Source organism: Dermacentor andersoni, chromosome 8 (genome assembly GCF_023375885.2).
Source record: "Dermacentor andersoni chromosome 8, qqDerAnde1_hic_scaffold, whole genome shotgun sequence".
NCBI classification, from domain to species: domain Eukaryota; kingdom Metazoa; phylum Arthropoda; class Arachnida; order Ixodida; family Ixodidae; genus Dermacentor; species Dermacentor andersoni.
Genome location: NC_092821.1, coordinates 84,236,145 through 84,249,862, shown reverse-complemented (window position 1 = coordinate 84,249,862; position 13,718 = coordinate 84,236,145). Strand labels below are relative to the sequence as shown.

The 13,718-nt window shown below is 46.3% G+C and overlaps 1 long non-coding RNA gene across 1 annotated transcript in view; it reads right to left on the bottom strand.

Moving 5' to 3' along the window:
- The window catches only part of LOC140212915 (uncharacterized), a 29,238-nt gene extending 17,362 nt beyond the window's left edge, over positions 1-11,876 (bottom strand). The window contains exon 1 of the long non-coding RNA XR_011889887.1: positions 11,663-11,876. This is a non-coding gene — a long non-coding RNA (uncharacterized lncRNA). The remainder of the gene's footprint in view (positions 1-11,662) is intronic.
- Between the last annotated feature and the right edge of the window lie 1,842 nt (positions 11,877-13,718).

Sequence of the window (13,718 nt, the reverse complement as noted above, 5' to 3'; positions counted from 1 at the left end):
GTCAGCTTTTACAAACGGTTAGAGGGGTTCTCAGAGCTACAGAGACGACTTTCTAATTATCGATAATCCAAAAAAGAAAGCGTTCAAGGGGAAACATTAAAATAAACGTATATATTATCGAGAATTCTCAGGGCTCCAGATACACGTCTTCTGGTCCCGACAACCCTCTTTCAATGCTGCGTCGTCCAGCCCGCGTGACTCTTCGGCTACTGAAGCTGATGATCCTTGTTAGCGGTGCGAAGAACCTCCTGGGTGGCCGTTCTGCTTCTCGGACTTGCCTACCATTTTATTAATTTTTGTTTACGTTATACCCAAAGCGCCTCATGGCATTACATCAAGGGCGAGGGAGAAAAAAATTGCTATGCATATAAGAGGGGTAGCAAGCACGAGTAGCAAAAGAAGTGTACATATAAGAGCGGCAAAGAACATCTTCATAATCGATCAAGACAGGGGAACATGCTCTAGTGTTTTAGTGAAAATGTATGGTGGAGTAAACGTTGAGGAACTCACTAATATAATCGGGAAATGTAAATTAATACTCAGAAAAAGCTTACAGTATACCATCAGGTATAAACACAAATTAATCACAAGAAAGCGCCAGTAGGGACCACAGGGAAAACCCCGAATGCTGAATGACTCAAATTCAGAAAGAATTATTTGCCAGGTTCCAAAAAGTTTTGGATTTCTTTCACGCTCTGATTTCAGAAAAGAAAGACGTGCGGAATAATTATATTCTGCACGTGACATGCGATACCTTGTACTCGTGGTCTACTTTATCGGAATGATAGTTAGGTTTCTTTATGTAAATATGCCTGCCAATATAAACTTTTGCTTGATAAGTGTAGTGGAAAAAGTTTATTCGAACCTTGCATCGTTGACAATAGTGTGTCCCATGGCAATAATTCTACCATGAACGTATGCACGTATCACTGAAGTTTCTATCATAACGCAATATTTTAAAATCATAAAGCAATCCTTTAATCGATGTTACTAAACTCCTTGGCATTCCGGCAAAGAAACCCTCGTGTTTGCCCTTCCTTCCTGTTATATCGTGAACACATCGCTGCCGATTTAAATTAGGCGTAAAATAAACTTCTAAATATTTGTATTCGGTGACCCTAGGTATATTGGCATTGTTAATCGTGCATGAAGTTTGAGTGTGTAGCATTTTACGAGTGTATTGCAAGTAAATTACCTTGTTTAGGTTCAACGGTATGTTAGGACGGAAGTAGAACTCGCTAATTTTAGCCAAGTCACTTTGAACAAAAAGTGTGTCCTGTGCAAAAACTTGCCTGTACAAAACGCAATCGTCCTCAAATAGCCATATGTCAGATTATGCACGTTTAGGTATGTAATTTATGCATATTAGGAATAGAGGCCCGACGTTACCGGCGCTGAATAGGAAATACCACCATTAGCAATAATGCACTGCTGGAACAATGTCAAGTAATCGGCGACCCATCAAGTGAATTGAGAATTAATGCCATGCGCGGTCATTTTTTTAAGAAGTAAGCAGCGTGGTAAAGTGTCAAACGCCTTCTTGAAATAAAAAAAAAAATATAATGTATCGTTTTTATTTTCACTATAGCGCATGCTACATGATGAGATAATTCGGACAAGGGTGTAGTGCACGAGAATTGCTTGCAAAACCCATGTTGCTGTGGCGTGAATAATGAATGCCTAGTCATTTGTTTAATTATACTGGTATGTAATACATGTTGAAGACTTTCGCATGCTACACAAGTGAAAGATATTGGTGGGTAATCAGAACCACAGCTCCGTGGGCAAGATTTATGAATTGGAACTATCGTTGATTCTTTCCGGTCAGAGGGAAGGGTTGCATCAAAAATTGATTATCCAAAATACTTTTAAGTACTGTGCCAGTGTTGGTGAGCGAAGCTTCAGAAGCGCACTGGTGAAACCGTCAGGACCGCATCATAATTGTGAGTTATCAGGTAGTGAGCTATCAGGTAGTGAGTTAGGCAGTGAGTGAGTAGGTAGTGAGTTATCTCACCTTTGCAAGAACACCTCAAAGCGCCGCGTGCTGATACTAATATTTTCGGTGCTGTTAGGTCCTATCTGGTCCAATGAGTGCGAGCGTCTCCGGTGCTATCAATGGCGTAAAAGCAACTGAAATACCGGTTAAGACACTCGGCTTCATGGATGCCGTTATGAAATACGTCATTACCTAAAACAAGCGATCGGATAGACACGCTTTCTTTACCGTTTCCTTCAACGTGTTTCTAACTCTTGTGGTTTATCTGTGAGACAGGATTGCGAAAAACCTGTGTAACCATTTCTTGCTTTTCGGGTACATGTTAAACTTCTTGTGCTAGCTTTCTTGCTCATCTCTTATTAACGTCGGTCGGATTAACGCAAAAATCACGATGGTTCTTGAGCCGTTTTTCTGTAAGTCTGCGCGTTTCTTTTGTAAACCACTGCTTACTTTTGGTTGTCCTTGCCGTTAGCTGCCAAGGTGGAACAAATGCATGTCGCAACTTAGTCATTTTGTATTTTCTGAAGAATCCACAATCCGTCAATGCTCTCTTATTCCATAAGAGTTTCAAAAACTGCCAACTAATGATCCAGCGACTAGTTGACGCTCTTTTCCAACATTAGACTTATATATATATATATATATATATATATATATATATATATATATATATATATATATATATATATATATATATATATATATATATATATATAAATAAATATATATATATATATATCCGATAATCAATCCCTTCCGATAATCAAGAAGTCCGATTGCATCGTATCAATGGTACTTGCTAGCTGTGGCATCACACCGACGGGAAAATCAGGTGCACGATGACAGCTACATACAGTCAATATAGCAACTCGTTTTCCAGTTCGAGCAAACACCAGACAGTCTGACATATCTCGGCGTCAACATCAAGCTTAGCAGCTACACTTTCACTTTCACTAAAATACGTACACCGCCATAGTGAGCATTACTACCTTTACGGTAAGGCGTATAGCATACTGGAAACACCTCGTTATCTGGCATCTCATCACTCAGCCATAATTTCGTTTCAAGTACAACAGACGGCTTAGCCATCTGCAAAAATTTGCAAAATTAAGCGACCTCGTTTTTGATATTTTTACACTTAATTACTAGGAAGGAAAGCTCACGCTTCTAGACAGACGAGGCTATTGCAGTGGAACAACTTGCTGTTTTTCTGCGTCATAATTGTGCTTTTACGATTTAATGTCGGTGTATTATACTTCAGTATCGTCTCTTCACCGTCCTTTTAAAGAGATTTCGTGTAATCCCTCTGTATTTTCCATTTCTGACGTACTAGCTAAGAAATATGTTCCGACACAATGGTAGCCGAACGCCTCAGTTTACTAGCGTTATGGAGAACGTCCTGCTTTAGAGAGCAGATCTTTGGCCCCCGTTCCTGCGTGTCGCATCGCCGTCGTCCCACGCCGTAACCAGCTCCGTAGCCGGGTCCAGCGCGCTAGTCTAGTTGCACGCGCTCCTGGCGCCATCTCTCACGCATGGCGCGAGGCTTGCTCTCTTCACTCCTCCTCCGCTATCTTGTATCCGCTATCTTATATGTTCGCTCCAAGCTATCTTATATCCGAATATTGAGAGCGACACATCGGCAGCATGTTACACTCCTCTAACACATGACAGCGAAAGCCTGCTACACATGTGCTAATGCATTAAGTTATCCCATCAGAGGGGTCAGACTTCTTGGGAGACATAACAAGCTGCAGTGTGAAGTAAACGTACTGTTTTGTAGGTCGATCTCCTCAACTACACGTGAGAGAACCTAATGGATATTCTGAAATTTATTTCCTTTTCTTTTTGTTCTCTTTCGTCGTTCTTTCATTGGTGCTTTCTTTTTTTTCGTTTTTTCTTTCATATTCAGCCTTTGCATCTTTGCTTGGTTAGGTGGTATGTGCCATTGCAGATGTTGATATTGTAACGATGTTGATATTGATGTTGAGATGTTGATATTGAGCCGGTTACGAAAGTCAGCGCTCATTACGGACAAATGCGCCCCAGTGTCTATGATTGCAGACACAGAAACACCGTCGACTTGCACGTCAAGAAGGTTCAGATGAGTGGGCAACGTCAGTAGAGGATTTGGCGGCGTAGGGAGCAATGCAGCGTCACCTCGAGGCGCTGCATCTTCTTGTTTTTCGGCTGGGAGCGGCGTCAGAAGGGAGTCGGCGAATAGGAGCGACGGGGCTGGGGAGAGCGAGATTGTCGTCGTTGGGGCGAAGGCGAACGAGAATAGGAGCGGTTCGGTGCAGGAGAATCAGCGGCGGCGTTATCGGAGCGTGCGGCATAGGGACGAGAAGGGCCACCTGGGGGGCGAGAGTAGGCAGTATAAGTAGACCGGGTCGGGGAACTCCAGCGACTGCGACGGTGGCGAGAAATGTGCCCGACTCGATGGCAGTGGAAACAAATGGGCTTGTCGTCAGCAGGGCGCCATTCAGATGGGTTGCAGAAACGTGGTGGGTAAGAAGATGCGGGACGGAGCGGAATCGAAGAAGCCGGGCGGCTATCAGGACGATGGGCCGAGCGGATGGTGTGAAGACCCATGTTTTCGAACTCTTGGCGGACAACTGCCTGGATTAGTGAGACCGTGACTGCAGATGTGTTGGTGGGACTGGAGTCGAAAGCAGCCGGATAGGCGGCCTCGATCTCACGCCGGACGATCCTGGTAACATCGGCAGTGTTGTTGGGACGAGGAGTGTCGGCACAGGAATATGTCGTTGGTTTGTTGGCAGACGGGCAAACTGCTGGTCAATACGTCGGCCTTTAGCGAGTTCCAGGCGGCGGCACTCTTTTATAACAGCATCCACCGTCGCTACGTTGTTGCAAACGAGCAAGTTGAAGGCGTCATCGGCAATGCCTTTGAGGATGTGGGCAACCTTGTCTGACTCAGTCATGTGGGTGTCAACTTTGAGGCACAGAGCCAAGACGTCCTGAATGTACGTGACATATGGCTCTGTTGACGTCTGCACACGGCCGGAAAGCGCCTTCTGCGCGGCAAGTTGGTGACCGTAGGGGTTGCCGAACAAGTCTCGAAGCTGTGTCTTAAGTGAATCCCAAGTGGTGAGCTCATCTTCGTGCGTGCGATACCGAACTCGAGGTGTGCCACCGAGGTAAAAGACTACGTTGGCGAGCATAATAGTAGGGTCCCACCGGTTATTGCGGCTGACGTGTTCATACAGGCTGATCCAGTCATCGACGTCTTCCCCATCTTTGCCCGAGAATACGCCAGGATCACGGGGAGCGGGGAGAGTGATGTAGGTCGTCGAAGTGGCAGCAGGTGTCCGAGCCGGCGGAGTCGGGTTGTCGTCGCCGGGAGCCATGAAGGAAGGCTCGACGTACCGTCCACTGCGAAGCTCCGTGACGAGGTACAGGGAACGTACACCTCCACCAGATATGTTACGTAGGAAGACGCAGACGAAAAGCTATGTACAAGTATATTTACAAGAAAATACGCTGCGCTTGGCCAAGAGGCAACAGCCCGCGCTAACTTCTAATCGTCGTCGTCGTCTTCACACTGCTCGCCTTTTCGTGCTCGCACATATTGTTCCGTAGCAATATTTTCTTTCTTGCTTGCTTCGTTCTTTCTTTTTCTTTCGTGCCTGCATTCATATTCAACTATTGAAGCTTTCTTTGATTACGGGGGTATCAGCCATTCCAGAGTGTTACTTTTTTAACCCATTAAGGCCTAGCATTGGGAGGCGGCTCTACGTAGTCCCGAACTAGAAGAACGGACGTGGGTAGTCTATCTTGCCCGCGATACGGCTGAGAGGCTAAGCCTTTTGATCCCGACGTGGGAGCGGCCCACTTCGGTCTAGCAAATAGCGCGACCTGAAGGGCCTGAATATAATTTTTCTTACATATCATATATTAAGGTCCAAGGAAAATCTACCCGGTATATTATGTCGGTTTTTCATCCCAGGCGATCTTTTAACACTGTATATACTTTGTGGAAGTTTTGTCAGTGGCGCTTTATTTTTTGAAACGCTACGATAATGTACTTTTTAAAGTACGCTGGGCCTTTATAGACGCAAAAGCTGAGGTACGTCAAAAATGTAGATGCTATATCTTGGAGCTTCCGCCCCCCCCCCCCCAAAACAAAGAAGCTTGCAGCGAAGAGTCAAACGAAATTTTGCACAAGCCCGCATAACCTTCTGGTAGCAACATTGGCATTTTAGTGGGAAATAATGTTTGTTATGGAGCTGTTTTTACTTATGAAGTGTGTAACATTGTGAATGAATTGCTGTCGCTCTTGGACGACTCCGCTAACTTTTGCTGCGCGTTAACTAAGCTGGACGGAGTCGGCCGTGCACGCAGGAGCTTCGAAGGAAAGAACTTCCCTCGTTGGAATCCGTTTCGAGACTGGTTTATTTACAAAAGATAGATCGAAGAAAGGAAAAAGGAAAGAGAGAAGAAACACAATGTCCACGTTCCCTGTTGGCTGCACCGACGCCTTCGTCCCTGTCGAGGGCGCCGGCGTCTCGAACTCAGTAGGTGGTTCGCCGAAAAGCCGGTGGAACGGATCAGCTTGGTTAGAGGCGCCGGTCGGGACGTGGTGCAGTGGGACCCCCCTCGTCCGTTCGCCGGCTCCCTCTCTCTTGCATCGTTGGGTCCCCAACTACGGGTGCAAAAATGTTTGACGGTCATTTGCGACTTTTAACAACATCCCCCGCAATGATCGCCGGCTCATTCCCGGCCACCATTGTTCGCACAGGCTGGCACCTTGCTGAGCTCGAGTGGGTTCAAGGCTTGTACGGGTCGTCGCAGTTCCCTTTGGTTCGGGAGAAGGATCTTGCAAGCGCGTGTGCGGCCGTCTCTTCCAGGAAAGGTTTCCACAACACGACACATTTTCCACACCTGACGAGGAGGCCGATCATCCCCGATCATCTTAGCGTTGCGAGGAAATTTCTCCTGTACCGTTTTGAGATGATGACGTAAGGTAGCTGCGAGGAGGAACGGGCTATACGTAGCGCCGAATGGCACCCTTGTCATACGGTACTCTTTGACTGCAGGGAGCGCGCCGCCCTGCCTTGGTGTTCTTTCATACCACAGAAAGCGGACAGCGTCGCGCTCACACTCTGCAAGCTCAATTTGAAAAAAAGCCTTTTCTATATTGGATATTATGGCGACATTATGCACTCGGAATCGAATCAGGATGTCCGCTAGGTTCGGATTTAGATTAGGTCCTGCGAACAGGACGTCGTTCAGTGATAGCTTTCCCGCCGCTTTGGACGAGGCATCGAATATGACTCTCAACTTGGTTGTTTTGCTACCTGCCGGACAACACCTCGGTGTGGCATGTAGTAAATGGGCCCCAGCGGGGACTTAGCCAGTTCGTTCACTTCCTCGGTGTGACCGGCTTGCAGGTAGCTCGTGATTGCCTGATCGTAGTCTATAATAGTTTCTTCATGTCGCAGCAGCTTCGCCGTTAATGAGTGAAGTCTGTGCGATGCTATGCTCTTGTTGTCTACCAAGTCTGATGCGTTCTCTTTCCATGGGAGAGCTACTTGGTATGTACCGTTCTTCTGGGTGACGGTTTCTTCAAAGGCCCGAAGAACGCTGTCGTCTTTGGCGGTCAGCTGTGCATCGTCGACGATCCCAATGTGCTCCAGCTCGTAGAATGACCTCAGTTCACGAGAAATTTCGTCGGGTGCTGTGGTAACACCTAGCCGCATCACTCCCGTGCTCGTTTGGAAGGTTGCGAGGGACGATGTAGACTCTGTACCCTGCAACGTCCACCCAAACGCAGTAACCATGGCCACGAGGTTCTCACCGAGGCGCTTGACATTTCCTCTTGTTATATCCCCGTAGCGATCGGCCCCGATCAGCAGCTCAACTCCAACACCAGGATGGTAGCCGTCAGGTAAGGTGTCAGCAAGCTGGAGGCCCTGTTCATGAGCGATGCTGGCCGTGCAGTCGTCAGGTGGTGGGAGGACGTCTCCGCAGATGTAGGGCACCTCTAATGCTTCGATGCGGACTCTGGTATCGTTGCGCCAGTTTCGTAGCCAGCATTCCACGCGATGACACCTTCTTTGCTCAGACGGTCTCTCGCTTCCGAAGGCGTAAATAGCTTCTCCCCTCCTGTAACGCGAAGACTGAGGCATCGGGAAACCTCCAGTCGTATAAATGTTCGCTGACTGCCATCATCAAGCAGCATTCTCACCAGAGCAATCTTGTGCTGGCCTTCCGCATACGCTCGTGCAGTGTGTAGAAGCACACGGGTCTTTCCCAGTGCTGGTCCGACCTGAAGCGACGATTGCACTGTTGTCTCTGTTGGTGCAGCATCTTCGATTGAAGGAGGGCGTGTCAGTCTTTGAGCTCGCAGAGGCCAGTTTCGTGTGGTACAGAGCATTTGGCCCACTTTAGCCACCTTGAAGTTCTGCACTCAGCGGCATGGTGCTTCTTTTTCGCACACTTGTAACAGCGCCTCTCTCTTGACATCACTCCCTTCTTCTTGTCTATGGGTACGGGGGCAACACAGTTCGCTGGTTGATGTCCTTCTGCATTACAAAATGACCATTGCGCCTCGCCGTCAGTTACGGCGAGAAGAGATGCCGATGGGTTTTGAGGACGAACGTCTTCTTTGATTGGTGCTTTCTGTCTGATAGCGGCGTCCTGGTACAGATGGCGTAATGCACTCTGGGCTCTCTCTCTGCTCTCAGCCTCCTCCCTCATGAAATCGAGGAAACCGAGAAGCTCTTCAATGGGGGTTTCAGTTGAGGCGACCTTCCGTCGGAAGTACTCCAAGCAAAGCTCGCTTGGGATGCTTTTACGAAGAACGGTGAGAAGCAGCGCACCGTAGGTGCTCGAAGATACTCCCAGCGCCTCTAGACTTCGGACTCCGGAGCGGATTTTCTCGTAGAGGGTCCTCAGCCTTTCGATGTCCTGCAGATTGTGCACTGGGCGGACGTCAAGCAAGCGCGACATGTGGTCCTCAATTATGACGTCCTCCTTCCCAAATTTCTCCATAAAGGTCTCCACCACGATATCACAATTTCGATCTCTCATCGGCAACCCCTCTAAGGCAGCGGCGGCCTTTCCAGTTAAGTAACTTGTTAAGTATTGAAACTTGGCTATTGCAGGCCGGGTGTTGTTCTTGTGAATTGTTGATTCAAATTGATTCCAAAATTTCTGCCACGAACGCAGGTGCCCGCTGAATTTTGCATTTTCCAACTTCGGTAATTTGGTTGTTGCTGATAGTGGCTGGAATGCCGCAGGCGGGACGGAACCAATGTGGTATGCTTCCTGCTCTGGCGTGTTGCCTGTCACTGACCGAGTTGTCAACCGGCTCTCGTTGGCTGTCTGACTCCTGAGAGCTCTCTTGATCTTTGTTTTGAGGGAGCAGATCTTCTCGGTGTATGCAGCGCAAGCTCCTAATTTTGCATCTAATTCTTCAAGATCTATCTTCGAATGCCGCAGGCGGGACGGAACCAATGTGGTATGCTTCCTGCTCTGGCGTGTTGCCTGTCACTGACCGAGTTGTCAACCGGCTCTCGTTGGCCGTCTGACTCCTGAGAGCTCTCTTGATCTTTGTTTTGAGGGAGCAGATCTTCTCGGTGTATGCAGCGCAAGCTTCTAATTTTGCATCTAATTCTTCAAGATCTATCTTCTTTTCGATGCTCTCGTTAACAGATTTTAATTCATATGCATGTTCAAGGACAAGGTCGAGGTGTTCCTCAAGCTCACTGACTTGGATGGTTGGCGAATGTAGTAGGTCGCTGGCCGCTGCGATGATTTTCTCGATTGCTTGTCGCAGTTCAGCTTGCTTCTTCTGTAGTCCTTCCATGGCGCTTTCGATGTCAGTAGGCGAAGTACTCCCGGGTTTCGGCACCAAAAAGTGTGAATGAATGCTTGCGCCGCTGGGCTGACTCTAATTGCTGTCGCTCTTGGGCGACTCCGCTAACTTTTGCTGCGCGTTAACTAAGCTGGATGGCATCGGTCGTGCACGCTGGAGCCTCGAAGGAAAGAACTTCACTCGTTGGGATCCGTTTCGAGACTGGTTTATTTACAAAAGATAGATCGAAGAAAGGAGAAAGGAAAGAGAAGAAACACAATGTCCACGTTCTCTGTTGGCCGCACCGACGCCTTCGTCCCTGTCGAGGGCGCTGGCGTCTCGCACTCAGTAAGCGGTTCGCCGAAAAGCCGGTGGAACGGATCAGCTTGGGTAGAGGTGCCGGCCGGGTCGTGGTGCAGTGGTGCCCCCCTCGTCCTTTCGCCGGCTCCCTCTCTCTCTTGCTTCGTCGGGCCCCCAGCCACGGGAGCAAGAATGTTTGACAGTCATTTGCGACTTTCTACAAACATGGCTTCATCAATTAACAAGGAAGTGCTGTGCTGTTGCTGTGCGCAACGCAAATATATTCTTGATGCAGCGAATTGCGATAATTGTCGATGAATACAGACATTCATAACTAATGCATTCAGCATTTGGTTCAGGGGTAATTGAAACATTCAAGATACTGGTGACATCTCATCCAATGACAGTCGGTTCTTGCATTAAAATCTCGTTGCATGATTGCTAGGTGTCATTTTTGTTAGAATTTTCTATTACTTCAAGAGGGGGGCGATCTACGTCTGGTTCACCAATCTGGGTTGCCCTACTTTTATTGCATAACTCTTCTCGATTGGCATAGTAATATACATAGGCTTGGCTGTTTTCAGTTCCCTCCCACTTGTTTTCTAAATTGTAGTAAAGGAGGAATGAATCATTCTTATTTTTAAATATTTCTCATGTGATAGCGAAACGGGTTCTATTTATTTAAATCTACTGCAACACTGGTCGCGATTTTATTTGACTGAAAGGACAAGAGCATCATTATCTTTGTCAGCAGCAAGAAAGGAACCAGGCGGTATAATAGCAATATTGATGCATTCTAAACACATTTCTTTCCTGCTACAGCCTCTAAAGTTGCTTTGGCCTGCAAAAAAAATATTTTGACGGAACACAGGTAAAAACATTGTGTTTGCTTCAAGATCAAGCACACCCATCTAGCATACATATAAGTCTATTGTACTTAACAAAGTACACCACCATTCATTTTCTTGCGGTGGTATATATATGTAATGTATATGGACTGTCATAGGCGTTCATCGTATACATCCTTCTTTTCTAAAAGTTACCTAAAAATTTTAGCTACGAGAAGCGTATGCTATGCTTGAAAATAAGTGTAGAGCATATATAGCAAAATGCATGTAGAGCGGCACCTGCTGTGCTCATCACTTTTCCAAGTTTGGCGATTAATAGATCAAACACATAATGTAGCTGACAAAAAACTACAGTGCGGGCGTCTTCGGGGAAACATTCTTAGTAAACTGGCGTACCAAGGAACACTGCGAGTTTTGTCTTTAAGTATTAGAAATAAAAATGGCACTTGACTTTTAAAAGAGCGCTTGGCGTTAATGGGTCAATGTAGGAACCATTGCAGATGGTGGCAGTTTTTGTGCCTCTAGTATACTTTTTGTATCACTGGACCAGACGCTGCTTTTTTTGGGTATGAGCCATTGCAACGAGCCACTCGAGGCTTTCGCTTTGATGAGAAGAGATAGTCAGGACCCCTGTGGCTATCTTCACAAAACGCGTAGTTATGGCGTACCATCTCACGCAAAAATGATGTGGCAAATACTCACAGCCACTAACGTTTTTAGTCAGAAGTACCGTGGCAAAAATAATAAATGCACTTCTCATTGTTGCCATTAGCATTTCGCGCACGTTCACAAAGCCGCACCAGAATGAAAAACCGAAAAACCATTTGCGTTCTAATTTCGCTGTAAAAGGCAACAGCAAATACAGGCATCTCACTCAAGCGACATCTACGAAGCATACTTTTTTGTGCTAGAGAGATGACTCCAGTGCTTTCTTTAAAGGGAAGCTGTGCAAATGGCCGTATGTTATAGAGCAATATGCTTTCATCGGCCCGCATACAGCTGGAATAGGCTTGAATAGCTATATTGTTCTAACAAACTTTACGGCGTACATAATAAATATGTTTTCTTTTTAACTAGAAATCACTTCTTTATTTTAGTAGAGTGATAGGTACCACTTACAAATTTCTCCCAAGAAGCATATCAACGCCATCCTTAGATAATATTAGTTTCACCAATGATGCTTCTTGAACACACGTTAAAGGTGTGTTTGAAAATCTAACAGTTTTGAAATCAAAAGTTAACAAGAGTTAAAAAAATCTTCGTGGCAGACCCCACTTGAGTACACCTTGATTTAATTTGTTCAAATATTTGGTCAATGCCTTCAGATAAAATCAAAACGCAAACGTGAATACGTATACGTAACGAATGTTTACTACATTGGCGTTAAACATTTTTTACTAGGTAACATAGTGCAGTACATTGGAAGAAGACGGCGAGTTACGTCTCATCCACTTCCAACACGATCATACTCTCACACCCACTTTGAGAAAATCAACAAATGTTGTCCAAGAATCAAATTTGTACTTCCGTTTTCTTTGTAAAAACGGCTGTGTCGCCACTGACGTGGAAATTTAGGGGGAAGTCAATGGCACTTCGCTTGAAAGTTGGAAACAATAATCTTCACGCACCGAAATTCTTTTAAATGACGTGCCTACGGAAATAAATAGCTTCAATAATTAAATTGGAAGATACACATTAATGGGGTTAGTATACAAGTTGATGCGTGGAACTGAAGGTGATGCGTGAGGAAAAAGAAGCACTGTTGAAGATACGAGGCAGACACAGGCAATATTTTTTGCTCAGCGGGATATGCTTATGTGCGTAACTGTCCTATTTTTGGCGAGATAAGGTATTTTTGTTGTGGTTTGGCAGATATGTTACAGCGAAACGTGACACGTTAGGAACATTGCGCGTGTACTTCGTAAATCGCGTATTGCTGCGGCGTTTACCACCGTTAACTGTAATAGCCGCCCTAACCGTGATTAGGTTTCAATATGGCAGTTGCCACGAAGCGTAGACTGCCTAATTTGATCTGAATTCGCGCTTGCTACTCTCTATCTGCCCTCACAGTGACAAACACTCATCGAGAAGCAAAGAGTGAGACAGTTATACACGTCAAAACACACGCCGAACAGATGAGGGTAGGAATAATGAGAGCATTCGTCCTTACTACATGCTAAAGAGGTAGCACGGAACCGTTGAAAATGAAACGTAGCTCATTGTGAAAACTCCAAAATATTTGTCGAGTGAATCATTCAATGGTGGAGCTCACGTCGATAGGATGGTGGTGTGATCGTGCGTTGACCCTGCGGAAGTAGTCGTTCACGGAGAACGCGACAATGCTAGACGACTCAACGCCCTTGCCAGAGCAGGTTCCAACTGCGATGATGCACGACAAACAGTTGGACACCGTAAACTGTGTTTGGGAAATTTGCAAGGCGATGTCTCTTCAAACGGCACCACTGTGCATTTCTGTTTTCTGAATTTCTGAATCACCTATGTTCACTTATCTTTTCGCACTGATCTCGGGGAGACTAGAATAAAGAGCTAAACGGCAGAAGGCGCCCTTCTGGAACACCAACGTGTTTCATTTGTGTGTTTCATTTTACCTTGTTCGTAGTGACGTGCGTTTGTTTGGACCAAGCAAGTGAAAGGCCTGCAAGCCTCCGTATTCGCTCAAGATGTCGCCCATCTCCTAACACTGGACGGAATCGCGGCCACGGTGGCCGCATTTCGTTGGGCGCGAAATGCGAAAACA